General features: G+C 33.0%; 1 protein-coding gene and 1 pseudogene across 1 annotated transcript in view; one reads left to right on the top strand and one right to left on the bottom strand.

Moving 5' to 3' along the window:
- The window catches only part of STPG2 (sperm tail PG-rich repeat containing 2), a 560,246-nt gene that overhangs the window by 512,161 nt on the left and 28,696 nt on the right, over nucleotides 1-19,389 (top strand). The window lies entirely within an intron of this gene.
- Nucleotides 2,638-3,895, bottom strand: LOC121493296 (annotated as a pseudogene).

The following is a 19,389-nucleotide window of genomic DNA, read 5'->3' as shown; positions in this document are numbered from 1 at the left end:
TAATCTTTTATCTATATATTAAGCATCATTTTATTTTCAGTTAAAAAATAAGTAAAAATAAAAACAAAAGAATTGAATATTTATAATCTTTTGTTAACTTAATTATCCCCCTGGGTAACCAAATAGCATATAAGAACATCTTATAGATAATTATTTCAGCTATAAATGAATACTCAATGATAGAATTAACTATCACAACTTTTCTGTCCTCAGTGAATTCTTGGATCTAGACTTTAAGTATCAATGGTGGGAGACGAGAGGCATTTAGCACCTGTGAGTAAAATAGACATAGTCCCTGCTCAATTAATTGTGTAGTGGAGGAGAAAACAGCCATTAAATAAATGTTTTTAGTTGTGTTTCTTGCTGTTCTAATTATTTTCAAATAGATTTTTTTTAAAGTAAGCATTGGAAAAATATGGAGTCTCCTCCATAGAAAGAAATCTAAATTATTCATAAGCATAATACATAGATAAATATATAAGTATATTATCTATAGCACCTGTTCATATCATTTAACTATTTCTGTGGTATAAATGCTTCCACTGTGCATGTAGTGAGCCCCTCCGTAAGTTAAAGTTATACATTTTATCATTCGTTCCCCTAATTCTAATGTTAGTGCTATTTTTCTTTGTCAGGGTTTACATTATAGACTGTCCTGCAACCCTAACTTTTCTAGATGATTTTCCCTAGTTCCCTAAAATAATTCATTACTTACCATCATCCCTTTATTAATTATGTTTATATCATTAAAAACATTTTTTGAATTCTCAATTTTTGAATTGTCTTTTGGTTGTCTCAATTTAAATACTAAATAGTTAATTTTTTAACCGTCCATGAATTCATGGGCGCTCATGTGTTGTCTCATGTATGTAAACATTTGACATTTGTCTTTAGATCCAAAGGTAACTTTCTGATCTTCACTCATACCTCTTTTTTCTTATCAGAAGTTTGAAAATACTGTTTCTATGTATTCTGGCATTAAATATTGCTTGATGAAATTTAAGGCAAGCTTAATTTTTTTTTCCTTCTTGAGGTTGACTTGCATTTTCTGCTTCTATGCCCAAGTCATTCTTTATCATGGATACAGAATAGTTTAACCAGAATTTATGTCATTTGTTAATATTCTTTCTGTGTATCTTCAGATCCATTTCTTTCTTCATGTCAGAGAGTATAGTTTTATTCTATTTCTTAAATTTTTTATTCTATTTACCAGATTTTCAATAAGTAATTTTTACATATTTGATCCTCTTAGTGTGCCTACTTGCATTATCTCTCAATGAGAATCTTTAATATCTGTTTCTATTTTCTGTTAATTTCTTATAATTGCCTCAAATATTTTCTTTATGTCACTTATTTGACTTTGTATCACATTCATTCTGATTCTTGCTATTGCTAACCTATAGTTCAATTTTACTATTTTGCCTCTCAATTTCCTTAGCTGTGAAATCTTATGTTTCAACTCATTTTGTTGTCTTTCATGTTATCTCTGTGGGCCATTTCAACTCCTAATTTATCTAAATTCTTCTATATCTCAAATGTTCTTGAAGATAGGCTTTTAGCCCTTGGATTATGTTTCATGTAAATTCTTTGTGTTTTTGCATGTAATGTTTCATTCTTTGTTTGTTTTTGTCTTTTGCATCACTCCCATCTCAAACCTTTTCTTTCTTTTCCTTTTTTCCTATTATGGTACATTTGAATAGTTTACATAGGCTATGTAATTACGTATTAAAAAAAATCTTAAAATGGGCAGCTTTGTTCAGATCTTATATTTGTTCTGATTTATATAACTGAGTTATCCTTGACACATTTTCCACTCTCTAAAGACTATTTTTCTTTGTTACTATATTTAAAGGATAAATACTATGATCTACATACTTTCTCCCCTTGCATGTTTGGTAGTGTTTATGAGTGTGTCCTGTACCCATCTAAAGCCTCCTCCCTCAATGTGTGCGAGATCAGGTTCCCTCTCACCCAAAGACATCTCTTCAGTAGTTCTCCTCTCCCATTCTTCATTAACTTTTTTTTCTTCTCGATCACCCCAGCAGCAGACAGGCAAACTTATATATCACATTTTAAAAAAGCATTTCTTTCACCTCTCATCCCCTCCAATCACTGTTAGGTGTCTCTGTCTTCATTTACTGCAAATTTTCTTAGAGTTTCTATACTCATTTTCCCCAACTCCCCTCCTCTTATTTTTCCTTGGACCTAGGAGACTTTCACACTCTACATTTGCGCAGAAACCACTTTTCTCATGACCAACAGTAATTGCCATGTGGCTAAGTCCATTAGTGAAGTATCAATCCTCATCTTACCTATTAACAGCATTTACTGTAGTACTTGACACCCTTCTTTGAAACTTCTGTGCGTGACATACAGGACACCATCCTACTTCATTCACCAGATATGTTTCATTTCCTTTTCTGGTTCCTCCGATTTCCCTTATTGGAGTTCTCTTAGGTTATGTTTTTTTCAACTTTCTCTTCTCCATTGCACAATCTTGGCATCAGCTTTAAATATTCTTATGTGGATAAAGTAACATGTTTTACCTCCAGTTCGGATCTCTTTCTGTCTCTCTCTCTTTTGGAAAGAGAACTACTTTTTAATACTTTTATGCACAGAAAATTCAACAGTGTACACTTAGCCCAATTTGGTGGCTACTACTTGAGACTTTGCCTTTTCCAACTTGGCAATGTGAACCACTGACATTGGACCCAGGATATTGCCTCCACCATGACAGTGAATTGCGTCATATCTGTCATTGAAATTGGTCCTGATGACTTCCACCAGCTTAGCCAGACTTCCTTTGTCTTCCAAGTTAACATGTGTGAAGGTGACAATAGCACAGGTCTTACTGTGGACCAGATGCCCTACCATGGCTTTCTCCTTGATGCATTAGGGAACCCCCAATTTACAAACAGGGTAGGTACGAAGACAACTAGTTCAAGGGAATCCACATCATGTGCAATCAATACCAGCTGAGTCTTTTTGTTTTCCACCATGGTGATGACAGTATTAACCCCAACTGGAAAGATAAGTGGCCTCTTGGTGGGGAATTTTCCTTTGCCACCAGCCTTATTCTCAGCTTGGGTTACTAATCTCTGCTTCTTATCTTGCTTTCTCTCTGGTCTGTGGGCCAGTTTAAGCAGTTGATTAGCTGTTTTGCAGTTCAAGGCCTGGGTAACTGGTTAATCCCAGGAGGCACTTTTAGATGGTTAGTCTAACTAGCAGTTAGATGTAGCAGGGCTATTTGGCAAAGCGGGTGAGATCCCTTTTGGGCTAGATGTCCTGTCTGATGCCAAAATTCTTGGGCCTTTTCTCACTAAACTTCAAACATCAAATCTCCATTTGGATGTCTAATGGGCATTTCAAAATTTCCATATCCAAAGCTAAACTCCTGGTTTGGCTTCTCTCTTTCACATCTTCATCTACTCAGAAAATTTTCCAAATATATCCAAATTTTAACCTCTTTTCATAATCTCAGCTGCTACCATGTCATCCTCTTTTCTCTGAATTATTGTTATAACCTCCTTGCTTCTACACGTGCTCCTCCTAATGTCTATTTCTCAGGACCATGGCCAGAATGTGCCAATTAAATTATAACTTAGATTAAGTCTTTTCTCTGTTCACCATGCACAATAGCTTCACTTCTTATTCCATGTAGAAGCCAAAATATTTATAATGGTATAAGGCCTTATGCCATATACCTACCTCCACCTCCGACCCAAATACTCTTTTGTCTCACCTTCTAACCTCCACCTAGCTCATTCCATACAGGTAACATTGTCTAGCTGGGGCTTTTTCTCATACTTGACTTTGCACCTACTGAGTATGCTGCTTAGAATCTCACCTTCACTTGTGCATGTGGTTCATTCCCTTTCTTCCAATCTTTGCTCATTTGTCATCTTCTCTCTCTCCTTTAATTTTTCCAATCCATTTATCCTATTCTGAGAAGACTTATTTGGTTTTGTTTGTTTAAAATTTTTTTTTAAAATTTATTTATGGTAGTCAGAGAGAGAGAGAGAGGCAGAGACATAGGCAGAGGGAGAAGCAGGCTCCATGTACCAGGAGCCCGACGTGGGGCTCGATCCCAGGTCTCCAGGATCGCGCCCTGGGCCAAAGGCAGGCACTAAGCCGCTGCGCCACCCAGGGATCCCTGGTTCTGTTTGTTTTAAAAAGTTGTTTCTAGCGGCACCTGGGTAGCTCAGTCAGTTAAGCATCCGACTCTTGATTTCAGCTCAGGTCATGATCTCAGAGTCCTGAGATCAAGCTCTGAGTTGGGCTCCATGCTCAGCACAGAGTCTACTTGTCCCTCTTCCTCTGCTCCTTCTCCCACTTGCTTGCTTTCTCTCTCTCTCTCTCTCTCTCTCTTGAATAAAGAAAAATAAAATCTTTAGAATAGTTTTTAAAAAGTTGTTTCTAACTATGATACTATAAAACTCTGTCAAACTAGATATTTTTATCTGATTTGTTTACTACCATTTCTTCACTGCCTAGAATAGTGCCACATATATCAGATTTTCAGTAAAGAATGATGAAATAATGAATAAAAGAATGAACTATGAAAGGGCTAGGCCTTAGCTGCAGCTCTGTGTAATCTGAGCTGGGTTCTTTTTCTTATTGTTTGATTAAATTCCATGTCAAGGTCCACCACCCCAGCAAAAACTGTGGCATTCTCATAGTTTTTAGATCTTTTACTTAACTCTCTTATTATCCTGGAGTATGGAAAATCCTGGTGATATTTTCCCACTCTGCTGATGTTTCCCTGCATCATATAAGTTATTTTTACTTTCTTGGATTCATTCTGATTTTCCCAGGGCTGATGAATCACTCTAGTTAGCTTTGCTCAAAATTAGTAAGTGTTGTAGAGAATATTCAGAATTTTCTTGTCTCATCATTTCCTAAGTATTGCTTTTTAGAGGAGATGTGGCAAGGATGATTTTTTTTTTTTTATTTTATTTTAACTGAGATCACCTGTGTTTTTTAATGGCTACTACTTTTTTAGTTTGGGCATTTCATTATTCTCTTTCATAGTTTAGATCCTGCTGGTGAATTTTGTTTTTTTTACTATTTTTCTTCATTTTGTTAAGTATCGAAGAAGGGAGATTTTTCAATATTCTTCTAATCTTCTATCTCTGCAGGAAGTCTATGTATTATGTTTTATTTTTAGAAGTGCAGCAATATTTAAAAATAAGTCAAAAATCTGTGCTAATGGCATGTTTTTGTGTCTTTGTTTCTTATTTTAGCTAAAATGTGCAGTTATTTGTTGCAAGCTTCAAGACCATTATAATATTTTTTCAGGCTGCTTTTTATTTTTCCAGCTAGAGATTTTACTGCAAGAATTTCTAAATAATATTTTCCTAAATTGTATGATTATATTTTTCTTTTGCTTCATACATGAAGGAAATTGTTTTGTGACTTATAAAAGTCTTTATAATTAAATAACATCAATGCTCTGCAGTGTTACATATAATCAAGAACAAAAAAGTCTTCTCAGATGTTGAAAAGATCTTTATAGGGAGGTTTTTCTTAAACTTCATAATATAAAAATTTAAGCACATGAACTTTGTATTAAAATTCTTTTAACACCTTACATGAAAATGACATATACCTTCAAAAATACTTTATCCACTTATGCAACATTACTCCTCATGAACACATTCTGTGCTATTAAAAGTCTACTATTTAAAGGTGGGCAGCATGGTTCCCTTCACAAATGAAAACTGAGTCATAGTTTGAGAATGCCTAACACACAGTGGACTCACAAGACTAAATTATTTCTTTCTTAAAATCCTTTCACTTAAAGGGATTAAGAGTACCCTATTGTGATAAGCACTGAGTAATGTGTGGAATTGCTGAATCACTATATTGTACACCTGAAACTAATATAACATTATATGTTAATAATACTAGAATTAAAATTTTTAAAATATTTAGACATTAAAAAAACTAATCATCTAATAAATAAGTGCCTTAATTTATATATCCTCATTTGCAGAAACAGAAAAGGTCTGTGGGATTCTGATTTTTCTCCAGGTCTGTCTAGCAAGGATTGTCTATAACTGCTATTTCCTATCCCCCTTCCTGCACGTGTTCAGGGGAACTTATTCCCAGGCTGTTACCATTAAAATTTGTTAAGCCTAGGCATCTATAAAGTACACCGAGGCAACAAAAGAAATGGAATAAATAACAGAAGACAGAGATAATGAAAAAGAGGAATCAGGAAAATATGTATATGAATATGGAAAGAATGAAAAAAATTCATAGTGATAGCTTGCTAATTTGTTTTTTTTAATCAATATTTTGAAATCATATGCATTTCTCAGACAGATATACCATACCAATGCTCTCTAAGAATGTAGCAAAAAAAAAAAAAAAAAGGCAAAGTATGTGGCATGGATACTGGAATATTACTATTTACATTGCTAATTTTTTTAAAGTTCTAACTCAGCACAGCAATCTTTTAGAGTTTCTAAGTATAATTCAAATTAATTTAATTAGCTAACAGAAAGAAATTTAACAGAAATGTATGTTTATTTAAATTGAAGACTTTAGGGGCACCTGGATGGCTAAGTGGTTGAGCATCTCCCTTTGGCTCAGGTCATGATCCCGAGTCAGAGTCCCTGTAGGGAGCCTGTGTCTCTGCCTCTCTCTCTGTATCTCTCATGAATAAATAAATAAGATCTTTAAAAAATAAATAAATTGAAGACTTTAAATAAAATAAGTATATCTTTCTCCGTTAATTAGATTTCTTTTGGTAGAGGAGTCCTCAAAATTTTAAAAAATAATTTAGAAAGCATATGATAGGGCAGAAACGTATTGCCTTTTCTGATTATATTAGAACTTATCCAGAACATTTATATCAATGTTACATATTTTATGTAACCTGAGCAATAATGTTAAATAATTGATGTTTATTAAATTACTAGTTCCCTTAGATGCTATAGTAGAAGGTAATTGGACATGTTGTAAAGGACTTATCAATAGTTTTGCATAACTAATTCTAGCTTTTAAAGTTTGAATTGGCAAGTAGTTCATACACACTGCGTGCATGTGTTGTTTTCTGCTATCCTTAATATTTAGGAAGTAATGGAAATAAGTAGTATTTCAAAACTATTTCATCATTTTAATTTTAAGTAACACGTATTTTTCTTGTATAACTCATTTTGAATAACACCTTTTTTGTCCTATGTAAAACAGAAGAACTCCTGCTTCTTTAAAAAAAAAAAGATGGAATTAAACATGAGAAACTTTATTTTTCTTAGCATTTTAATATGAATGTTGCTTTCTTTTCTCTCATGGAGTCATGAACTCCTATCTCAGGTTTAACAGCATAAAACCAAACAACTCCTGAAAAAAACTTGATGACAAAATGAATGCCCCATGCTGCGTTTCACCTTTTAGGAAAGTCAAAGAACAAGCAAAGGTATATTTGTAAGAGATTATTAGATAAGAGAAATGATTTGCACACTGCTGGGATACACATACTTCTCTGTGGGAACTTCCTTCAGAGTCCGGATGTTTCTGAGAGAATGCGGTAAACTGCACAGGTATCTACACCTGCATAGGAGGCATGAGTATGACTTTCCAACAGATGGATCATTTTATTTTCCAAACCTAATGTTTTCTTGCTACCTTGTAGATTATGCAATATATTTCACTGAGTAATCATGGTAGTGCAGTAATTCTCCAGCTAAAGCTTTCTCATGAAACAAAGCTTACATTTTTTTTTTTCTTAGCAGCAGGAAACATTGGACTGAAAAGCAAATCACAATCTTTGGAGACTAGGTGCATGCTGTGTAATTCTGAGTTCAGCATGTGTCTTGGGGGGTGTGTTTAATAATTTTTTTTTTCCTGAGGCAGTTCTATTTTGTCTACCTAGAGATACAAAACACATTCTGTTCAACTATTAAAATGCTGTATTGATATAAGCAGAAACTTGTAATTGTTAAAATCAAATGAAAAATTGCAAACTGTTCTTTGCTTTCTCTTTACAATACATTCTGATTGAAAACACTTTCTTTTTGGGCACATAAGTAGGATCTGTTTAGTGTAATAAAAGCAGAAAATGACAGTACTAAATTAATTTGCCTTTATTAATGTTAGTCATGTATAATTTATAAAACATATTTGCTGTCTCTGATTTTTCAACATGTGTATGTGTGTGTATGTAAATCATTTTTGAGTATTTATTTAATGTATTCATGAAATCTATGGAGAACATAATAATTCTTTTGCTTTCCTCATATGACTGAAAATTAAGGAAAAAAACCTGCAAATATTTAGGCTCCTGTGGACAATAGCTACTTGTAGACATACAGATGTTAATAAGCTCAATAAAGTAAGTGTATCATTAATAAGTGTAAGTTTATTATATATCCATTATTATATATTTGAGAATAACCAATTATTCCCTGAAAGTTCATGATCTCAGAATCGTGAGATTGAGCCCCACCTCCAGCTTCACACTTAGCATGGAGTGGGCTTGAGATCTCTCTCTCCCTGTCCCTCTGCCCCTCCCCGTGCTTGCTATCTCTTGGTAAGTAAATAAAATCTTTAAAAAAAACTTGCTTTGATATTTGTTTTACATCCTCTTGTTTTTCATTTGTACTGTCAACAACGGGTATAGTTTAATTTAGGATTTAGATGCCAGTGTAAGTATGTGACATATACATTTTCTTAATTTTGCATTATCCTATACATTTAATTACTATTATAAAGGGATGTTAATGTCACATTGCATAAAAGCTTGTGGGATGAGAGATATGTAGCTGTCTGAAATTGTATCCTACTACTATTTGTTCTCTGGCCGTAAATATTCAAATCCTGCCCATATGAAAAATTCTCTTTTCTACCCCAAAAATCTCATCCCATTACAGCATTAGCTTGAAATCTATCATGTCATTATCTAAATTTTATCAGTGCTTCTTAGGGCTGCTACCTAAGTGGTAGGCCCTTGCATGTAGCTTCACTTAATATAAAGACTTACAAACTAGAAAGAGAATTTGTCCTTTTTTTCATCCAACATTCAATGCAGAAGAACAAGATAGGATGACTTCAGGTAACACACATAAGGTGGAGGGAGAAGGACAGAAGACACATAGAAATCATTAGTCCATAAAAATTCTAAAATCCAGTTAGGCAAATGTGAGTTTCTGCCAAAACTTGAAATAGTGGACTTTGGGCTCAGGTAAGATGAGATTAATATCCAACCATAAATTTAGAATGAATTAACAAAGACAATAACTTCAACTATCAAAATTAGAAAAAACAAAGCTAATGATTTTTTGAGTTGGTGAAGCAGAAAGAGAATAAAAAATACATTTGCAAAAAAAAAAAAATACATTTGCCAAGCCAGTTGAGGCTATAGTAACTAAATTCCCTACTCTATAAATATGATTTAATTACATATTCACATGCCTTTTAGCCCATTTGTTTGTGTGCTTTTTGCCAATAACTAGTGTTCCGGAAACAGAAGAGTTACCATCAGAAAAGAGAAAACTGAGTGATCATATATCTGAGTTCTTTTCAGGAGTTACTGTAGCCAAGTAACTGAATTCTAGTCACTGGAATGTGTGTGGACATGATGTCTGCCACTTCCAGGCCTGGCGCTTAAAACATTGTTTGTGTTGTCCTCTATGCTATTTTTCTTTCTGTTCAATCGGGATTTCAGAAGACATCTTGGAGGCTGGTTTTTGAAGATGGAGGGTTTGCTCTAAGTCTGGGTTTCTAAAGGACTGAATAACTTATTCACTCTCCTCACCCCATCCACCTTGCTGACCTGAAGCATTTGTTCTCTACTTTTATCTGAATGAGACACAATTTCTATTGTGTCTATTTGTTTATAGCAATTTAGGTCAATACTATATTTACACATATTATGGTGGGAAAAAAAGTTATTATCACACAATGATTATTTGCTTTTTCTCCGAATTTAAGTTCTCAAGATTAGTCTCTGTTGATACATGTCAATTAAGTTCCTTTATTTTGACTGTTAGAGAGTATTCAATTGTGTTGAGGCCCATGACTTGGTTATCTCTTGCTATGAATACAAAGTGTAACAATATGGATATAAAGAGCATGTAACATCTTCAGGATTATAGTCATTTCTGTGGAAAGAGAAAGGAAGGGGAGAGGGGATGGAATTGTATTTTTTTGTAAGTGGCAATTTTGATCATTATGGATGGTAAATATACTCTATATTTTCTCTAATTTCAAAATATATAACTAAAGTACAAATTACTTGAGATTTTTTATATCTATGTGCATATGTGTTTGTTCCCCTGAAATACACTTAGTATAAACATAAAATGGCAGAATTAGCTTAACTCAACTTTTTATATTACTGCATTTCTTTAAATCTAATATGCCATCAAGGTGTTAGAGGCCATATTATTTACATAGTACTAAGAAAGAAAAAATGTTTCCCATTCTGATTTTAAGAAACCATACTTTGTAAGATGCATTCTAATTTTAAATATATTAAGAAATGGGTGTTTTGGAATCAATAAAATATTTTTTCCTAATAGCAGATTTTATTTTTTCAGAGATGTATCATGAAAGGATCAATTTATTTGTTAATCAGCCTTATTGAGATTCTATCCATATAAAATTTTACAACTAAATTTAAAGTTTTAGTTCAATGAGCTTTAATAGTTGTATAGCCACCACCAAAATAATAGAACATTTCCATCACTTCTTATTTATTTATTTTTAGTGAGGTTTAATTGACGTACAATATCATATTAATTTCAAATGTATAACAAAATTATTTGATATTTATACATATTGTGAAATGATCACCACAATAGTTCTAGTTAGCATTTGTTACCATACAGAATTTTTTTTTCTTGTGATGAGAGCTTTTAAGATGTACTCTCTTAGCGAGGTGCTTGGGTGACTCGGTTCAGCGTCTGGCTTTGGCTCAGGTCATGATCTCAGTCCTGGGATTGAGGTCTGCCTTGGACTCCATGCTCCATCTTAGAGTCCTGGGATCAGTGGGCTCAGTATGGAATTTGCTTCTCCTTCTGCCTCTCCCACCTCCCCTTGCTCATGCTCTTTCTCTCTGAAATAAACAAATAAAATCTTAAAAAAAAAAGTACTCTCTTAGCAAATATGGAGTACAATATTAACTATAGTTGCCATGCTGTACATTGTATCCCCATGACTTTTTTATTTTATTACTGAAAGTTCGTGCCTTTTGAATACCTTCACATATATTGCCCACTTTCCACCCCACTTCCTTCACTTCTTTAAAGTGAGTTTCTCTTTCGATGATCCATTGCCTGCAGCAGCCATTGTTCTGCTCTCTGATTATTATTATTATTTTTATTATTTTTTTGTTCATGGCAAAGTGCTCTTTTGTGTCTTTTTTTCACTTAGTATAATAGTTTTTGGATTTCTCTGTTTTCAATGAGTCAACAGCTTGTTCTTTTTTAATGTTCAATTGTATTTCATTATATAACTATACAATATTTGTTTATCCATTCAAAAATTGATGAGGCATTAGAGTCACTTCCAGTTTCAAACTATTATGACTGAAACAGTTATGAACATTTGAGTACAAGTTATTATGTGAACATATGTTTTCATTTCTCTGGGTAAATAGAATGTGATCAGTGAGTGTATATTTAACTTAACAAAAGACTGCCAAAGAAGTTTCCACAGTGGTTAAAAAATTGTACATTCCCACTAGGGACATACCAATTGCTCCATGTCATGATCAACTTTTGATACTATCTTTTTAATTTTAGCCATTATAGTATGTATGTGACTTAATTTGCATTTGTCTTGTGACTAATAATATTGACCATCTTTCCATATGTTTATTTGTTGTTTATAATCTTCTTCCATAAAATGCCTATTCAAATATTTTGCCTAAGGTCAAAGGCAAACAAAGCCAGCCACTAAAGTGGTAAGGACAGATTTTAATCAATAATACCCTATTATAATAGGGAACTGAGTCCAGGTGAGGTGAATTCAAATGTGATTATATAGGAATAACTGGGTATTTTAAAGGGAGAATGAGGGGATTGGAAGGGAGGTTGATAGGGGCCAAATTGAGTCAGGGAAATGAAAAATTGCAAAAATTGGGGAAAAGACTTGGCCCATGTTAAAAAGCTAGGCCTGCATCTTCCTACAGAGACTGGGAGACAGGGACTTTATCTGTAAGAGCTGACTGGAACTACCAGGAAGTACTTTTGGCAGCATAGCCTGCAAAACAGCAAAGTGTTTTGTCAGTTTTCTCAGGCAAGCACTTTAAGGGGAGCTAGAGTCACTTTCAGAAGGTGGCCTTGAGCTGTTAGTATTTTGTTCAGGTTTTAGAAGCCAAGGTTGAGGCCTAGTCATGAGAGTGCTCAGAGGAGCCTAGCTAGATTTTAGTTGAGAGAATCTTTGTCACTACTTCATTTGATTTTTGCTTTCTTATTACTGAGTTGTAGGTATTTTTTAATATAATATGATTATAATTCTTAATGATATATTATGTTTTAAAATATTGTTTCCCAAGCTAGGGCTTGATTTTTCATTTTCTCTTTTGAAGAACATTAAAAAATTTTGATGAAGTCCAAATTGTCAATTTTTTATTGTACGGTAGATAACTTTGCATCCTATCTGAGATTTTTGCCTTACCTAAGGACACAAAGATTTTGTACAAGGTTGTTTTTTTTCCCCCAGAATCTCTGTAGCAGTACTACTTATATTTATATATAAGAGCCATTTCAAATTTAATTTTTGGATATGTCATGACCTAGAGAAAGAAAACCTTTTGTTGGCATTGGATATAAAAAATTGTTCTAGAAATGTTTATTGAAAATATTTTTCTTTCTACATTGAACAACCTTGGGAGCTACATAAAACATCAATACCATATATGTTGGTCAATTTGTGAACTCTCTGTTCTGCTCCACTTATCTATATGTCTGCCCTTATACAAAATCCAAATTATTTTAAAGCATTTAGGTGGCTCAGTTGGTTAAGTGTCCAACCTTTGATTTCAGCTTTGGTCATGATCTCAGAGTTCTAAGATCAGGCCCCTCATGGGGCTCCCTATGTTCAGTGGGGAGTCTACTGCATATTCTTTGTCTCCCTCTCCCTTTGCCCCTCCCCCTGTTCACACACACACTTTCTCAAATAAAGAAATCTTTTTTTTAAAATTCAAACTATTTTGATTAATGTAGTCATAGTATAAATCATGAAATCAGATAGTATAGGTCTTAAAAGTTTGTTCTTTTATTCACAATTGTTTTAATTAGTTTTGGTAATTTAAATTTTTATATGCATTTTAGAGGTAGATTATTAGTACCAAAAGGGAGCCTGTTGATATTTCTATTGTGTTTCATCTATATATTATTGTAGAGAAAATTGATATTGCATCTTCCACTCTATGAATAACATATAAATCTCTATGTATCAGGACTTTTTAAAGTTTTTCTCATCAGTGTTTTATATTTTTCAGTGTACAAGTCTAATACAGATGTTGTTAAATGCTTTATTCTGACTTCAAATTCCAGTATTTTCTGGCTAATATTTAAAACACAATTGATACTGACCTTCTATCCTGTAACATTGCTAAACTCATTTATTAACTCTGGTGTCTGTTTTGTAAATTTCTTTGATTTTCCACCTAGACTTTCACTTTTGTCTCTGTATTAAAGACAATTTTAATTCTTTTCCAATCAGTATGCCTATCATTATTATTATTACTTTTCCATATTACAATGCCTAGAAACTCCAGTGCCATATTGAATAGGAGATGTGAACACAGACACCCTTTCCTTCTTTCTCATTTTAGTGGAAAAGCATTCAGTCTTTTATAAATAAGTTATATTAGTTTTAAGTTTTTCATAGATTCTGTTTATTAGATTGAAAATAATTTCTTCTATTTCTAGTTGGCTGAGAATTTCTACAATGAATATTTATTGAAATTTGTCAAATTCTTTTTTGGTACCTTGGGAGAAGATCTGAGTGTTTTTCTTCTCTCTTCTTTAATATATAACTATGGTAAATTACACTGATTAAACCATCCTTGCATTCCCAATATGGACAAAATGGGTTCTAAGATAAAATAATTCTACCTTCCTAATGAAAGTCATTGAAATTATTGTGGGAAAAGAAGTAAAAAAGTAAAGTCTTCATTTACTCCAGAGCTTTCCATTTCCTGATTCTAATGTAATTTCCAAACATTATTTCCTATTAGTTCATTTCATATTCATGAATTTTAGCTTAAGGAAAGTACTTGATATTCTCCATGTCACTTGACCCAGTATTCCCACTTTATTGACTCGTTCTGTTCACTTTTTGAGTATCACTGTCATCTCTACATTTACAAAATTTAGGTTTCAAAGCCCAGTTTATTTTTTTTTAAAGATTTTATTATTTATTCATGAGAATACACAGAGAGGAGAGAGAGAGAGGCAGAGACACAGGCAGAGGGAGAAACAGGCTCCATGCAGGGAGCCTGACATGGGACTCAATCCTGGGTCTCCAGGATCACGCCTTGGGCTGTAGGCAGCGCTAAACCGCTGAGCCACCAGGGCTGCCCCTCAAAGCCCAGTTTAAATGCAGATTTGTCAACCAATCAAAGCAGAATTCCCGACTTCTATCTTTGAATTTTATCTTTAGCCTATAACTCAGAAACATATTAATTCCTACCTTGTGTTAATATTGGTTGTGTGATAGCTCCATCACTTTTATTAGACTGTATATTCTTTATAAGTCATATCTGTTTTGATTGCCTTTATTTACTCGAAGTATCTGTTCTTACAAAATAGTAAGTGATTTAAAAATGTCAATTGGATTCATATAAACTAGAAATGAGATTTTTCAGAAGGAGGCAAAGAAGCAATATTCAATAATGCTGATGATAAAGGAGGAGGTTATGAACATTAAAAGAGAGAAGACAAACAGAATCATAAAGAACCATTGATGATTGAGGGTACTTTAAGTTATACAGTAATTTTTGTTATAGATCTATCTTGGAAGATCATGATAGGCAAATTCTTAGAACTGATGACATCATCAACTTGTTTTTATATGTTGGAGTGCCCATGATGTATTTGCAAGATCTTTTCTTTTTGATCACTAATCTCACCATAAATCTATGCTAGTAATTCCCAAATTGTATCTTCAACCTGATTCTAGTTCTCTCTCGAAACTCCACAATATGTATCCAACTGCCCATTTGATACCTCCACCTACACCTGGATTTGAAAATGTCACTTGAAGGAGTGACAGGTGTCTACTTGGTGATCGATACATATTTACTGAATCAAGAAATTAAAAAGAATTATATTTATCACCAAGTAGAGTTCATTCCTGAAATGAAAGAATGACCCAACAGTAGAAAGTATCCCAATGTAATTAATTGCATCAACAAATTAAAAGGTAAAAACAATATAATTATGTTAAAAGATGTTGCATAATTATTTCTAAAATTCAAGGACCTTTCCAAATAAAGAGCTGAACAAAAATAGGATTTGATAGTACAGTAAAATAATTTATGTAGTTTTCATTATTTTGGAAAGGAGAATTTGTTATGTTATATAATCTTTATGTTTATAATCTTTTTCTATATATCTCTATATAATCTTCTACATAAAACTATGTAGAAAATCCTGATAGCAAGCATAACATTAAATATTAAACATTAATTTTATTCCCATTGAAGCCAGGATGAAGGCAGTGATAACAACTATTATTCAACTTTGTTCCAGAGGTTTTTATAAAAAGATTTATTTATTTATTTTAGAGCAGGGGCAGGGGCCTGAAAATCTTAGATCATTTCCTTAGATAATTATAATTTAATAATTAAATTATACACAAGGATCTATTTCTAAAGATGGTTATTCAGTATTTTTGTAGGCAGCACACTCAAAACAACCATCACATCTTATTCATAGTTAATGTCTGAAAAAAATGATAGAAGTGTATCTATGCTAAGAATATGCCAAAAGAGTTGATGAGTAGATTAAGAGAGCAAATTAATGTTATATGAATTGATTTGTAGAGCTATTGTAATAAATTGTTAAATAAACAAGTAAATTAAAGAATTCTATATATAATGCCATATATTTATATGAAACAAAAGCATTTAGTTATTTGAGCAAAAAGAAAAAGTATAGGTGGATCCATAAGAAAAGGTTTTATTTGTTGCCAGCTAAGGGAAGCTCAATAGTTGGTTCTATTAAAAATATAACTATTTCATTTATATCAATGAGCACTTTTTACTTTATAATTTTATTAAAAAAGAGGAATATAATGATATTGATTGGGTCTCTTTTCCCTAAAAGTCAGAAAGGTTTCTGGTACACTAGCTAGGTTTTCTTTCCTATTTTAAACATCTTCCATGTTCCTTGTATACCAAGCTGTGAGGTGGTAGGAACAGTTTGTTCTACATGCAAGCAATAGGATATATATTGTAGAATATTTAAGAACAATAATCAAAACCCAGTACAAGCCAGTTGACTTTTTATTATCACAATGAGCTAGCAATTTTGAACATATCAGCGGTAATAGTGGTAAAATGCCCCTCCCTACCAGGTGACCACTATCCCACTCCAACTACCACCACCATTTTTTTGTGTTCTACCTTTGATTCAAAAGTGAAACTAATATAATTTTATATGCTAATTATATCTAAATTAAAAAGAAATGATTTTTTAAATGTTTGTGTGGATAATTACTAACCTATCTCAATAATGTCTACCATGTCTCAGTTTTAGACAACTCTCTAGTTCATCGTTTGCTCTCAACAGTGTGCGTATATATGCATTCTAGAAATGGCAATTAATGAACTATATTTTTCTTTTGTTAAATCTACTTTCATCAAATAGAAATATATGTTCATAAAAAAGGAATACCCTCAAGAAAGTTTATAAAATCTCCAATTCTATCTTAAAAGTGCAGCCAATGTCAATTAGCCTTTTGGTTCATATTCCATAAACTAATATTTTTCCCTTCTGATCTTATTAGACATACTCTAAACATACATTATACATTATGTATAATGTAAGACATACATTATATGTCTTATTAGACATACTCTAAACATAAACAAATTTAACCATTTCAAAATTCAGTAACATAGTTTTCTAAATGTTCTTAAATATGCAGTATCCTCTGTTGTGCGATTTATTGGATTAAGTATCTTCAATTGTGTTTCAAATAAACAGTTTTGTAAAGTGCTATATGCATTTAATATGCACATAATAATTCTCAAATCAGCCTTTGTGTATGATGTATATTTTACACATACCTAATTTGAGAGTTTAAAAGGAAGAAAGAAATGCTTTTATTTACTACTTAGATGTGTTTGCCTTCTAAAAGGTTTTGCATTATATGTGAAACTGATGATATCAAATAAATCAGAAACATAAAACAATAAACATTCAGAACATGTTTTCTTCAAATCCGAGTGGTATTGTTTTTACAATATTAGACCTTAACTGATAGGAGCCCCTTCTTAGAACACTGAAATAAGAATACTGTAGTATTTTAGTATTATGAATATTACTGTTTCCCCTTATTGTTCTAATTAGAGTCTGTAGTCTGGAGACATTTACCCAGATAAAGAGACTAAAGTTTAAACTACAGATAATCAACATATTTATATTATATAATAGTCTATAACAATTTTATAAAGATGCATTTTATATTGTAAATCAAGTATATTAAGAATTACATGTTTCTGGGACGCCTGGGTGGCTCAGCGGTTGAGCGTCTGCCTTTGGCTCAGGGTGTGATCCCAGTCCTGGTATCGAGTCCCATATCGGGCTCCGTGCATGGAGCCTGCTTCTACCTCTGCCTGTGTCTCTGCCCCGCATTATGTCTCTCATGAATAAACAAATAAAATCTTTCAAAAAATAATTAAAAATTAAAAAAAAAAGAATTACATGTTTCAAAATGTATACTGAAAAATACTGTTAAAAGAAAGATTATATAACATAACAAATTCTCCTTTCCAAAATAATGAAAAACAGTTTTCCACATTATAAATCACAGAGGATATTTTAGTGAAAAACTTCAACAAAGTAGCACTAATCAGCAGAGCAAGGGTGCCTCATATCTCAATAAGCTGCTGTGTTTTAAAATCCCAGAGCTTGGGATCCCTGGGTGGCGCAGCGGTTTGGCACCTGCCTTTGGCCCGGGGCGCGATCCTGGAGACCCGGGATCGAATCCCACGTCGGGCTCCCGGTGCATGGAGCCTGATTCTCCCTCTGCCTGTGTCTCTGCCTCTCTCTCTCACTGTGTGCCTATCATAAATAAATAAAATAAAATAAAATCTCAGAGCTCTCATTAAGAGAATTAATCCACAATATTTTCCTAATCTCATTACCTCCATATTTTATTTTGTTTTTTTCTATATCTACTGAGAGAGGAGACTTGAATCCAAAACGCAAAATAATTGTCTCAAATCTTACTTTTATTTTATTTTACAAAATTAAAACATATATTTTAGAAGCTGATAGCTCCCACAATCATAAGTCATTTTAGATAGTGCTTCTAGTAAGATCCAGGGTACTTTTACTCACATGATAATTTCTTTCTCTTTATATGCCCATGATGCTCAATGTAGAATCTACTTAATTTGTCTGTCTCTTTGATTACTGGTCCTTTAAACCGTCAGATCTTTCTCCCACTGTGCCCTGACTAGCTCATGCAAGTAGGCAAGGAATAACAAGACCTCTTCTAGGCATTTACACTCTTTATTGCCCTCCTGACTTCTCAGCACAGAGAATTCTGCCTTAGTGATTTACCTTCTGTACCTTCTGGATCTGTGTCTTTATGAAACATTTCTCCAGACTCCCTTTCTGGCTCTTTAAGCTTGTTCTTTCTCTTTGATTTTGCTTGTGTCTGTTTTTGTTTTTGTTTTCTTTGTAGTCACGGGTCATAAACAATTAATTTTACCTTTCCTATTCCATGAATTCTGAGCTCAAATATACAACTGCCTATACTGTCTTCATTGTCTCAGCTCTCCCTCAGACACCTCAGACTCCAAATTCCACAACTAAACCTAGTATCTTCCTCTGAATCTGCTCTTTCACTATCCTTTCCCTGTTGGTGAATTATAGCAATCCTATGAGTTATATTGGACTCCTTCCTATACATCACTGCCATACCTAATTGAACAACTTAGTGTTTCCAAAGAATTCCCCACATTCTCTTCCATATGTAACAGACTCTCTTGATTCAGTATTATATCATTTCAGGTTTTTGGTTCATTTTATTCCAAAAGAAAACAAAATGACCACATTGATTCCAAATCCAAATTCCTTAGTGTGAACTCAGTTCCTTACTACATTAACATGCATTTTTAAAATTTTATAGATGTTATTGGTTGTTATTATAGAAAATTGAACATTCTATTAAGCCAATAAGCAAATGAACTTTTAA

Source organism: Vulpes lagopus, chromosome 6 (genome assembly GCF_018345385.1).
Source record: "Vulpes lagopus strain Blue_001 chromosome 6, ASM1834538v1, whole genome shotgun sequence".
In the NCBI taxonomy this organism is placed as follows: domain Eukaryota; kingdom Metazoa; phylum Chordata; class Mammalia; order Carnivora; family Canidae; genus Vulpes; species Vulpes lagopus.
This window is presented reverse-complemented; position numbering and strand designations above follow the sequence as displayed.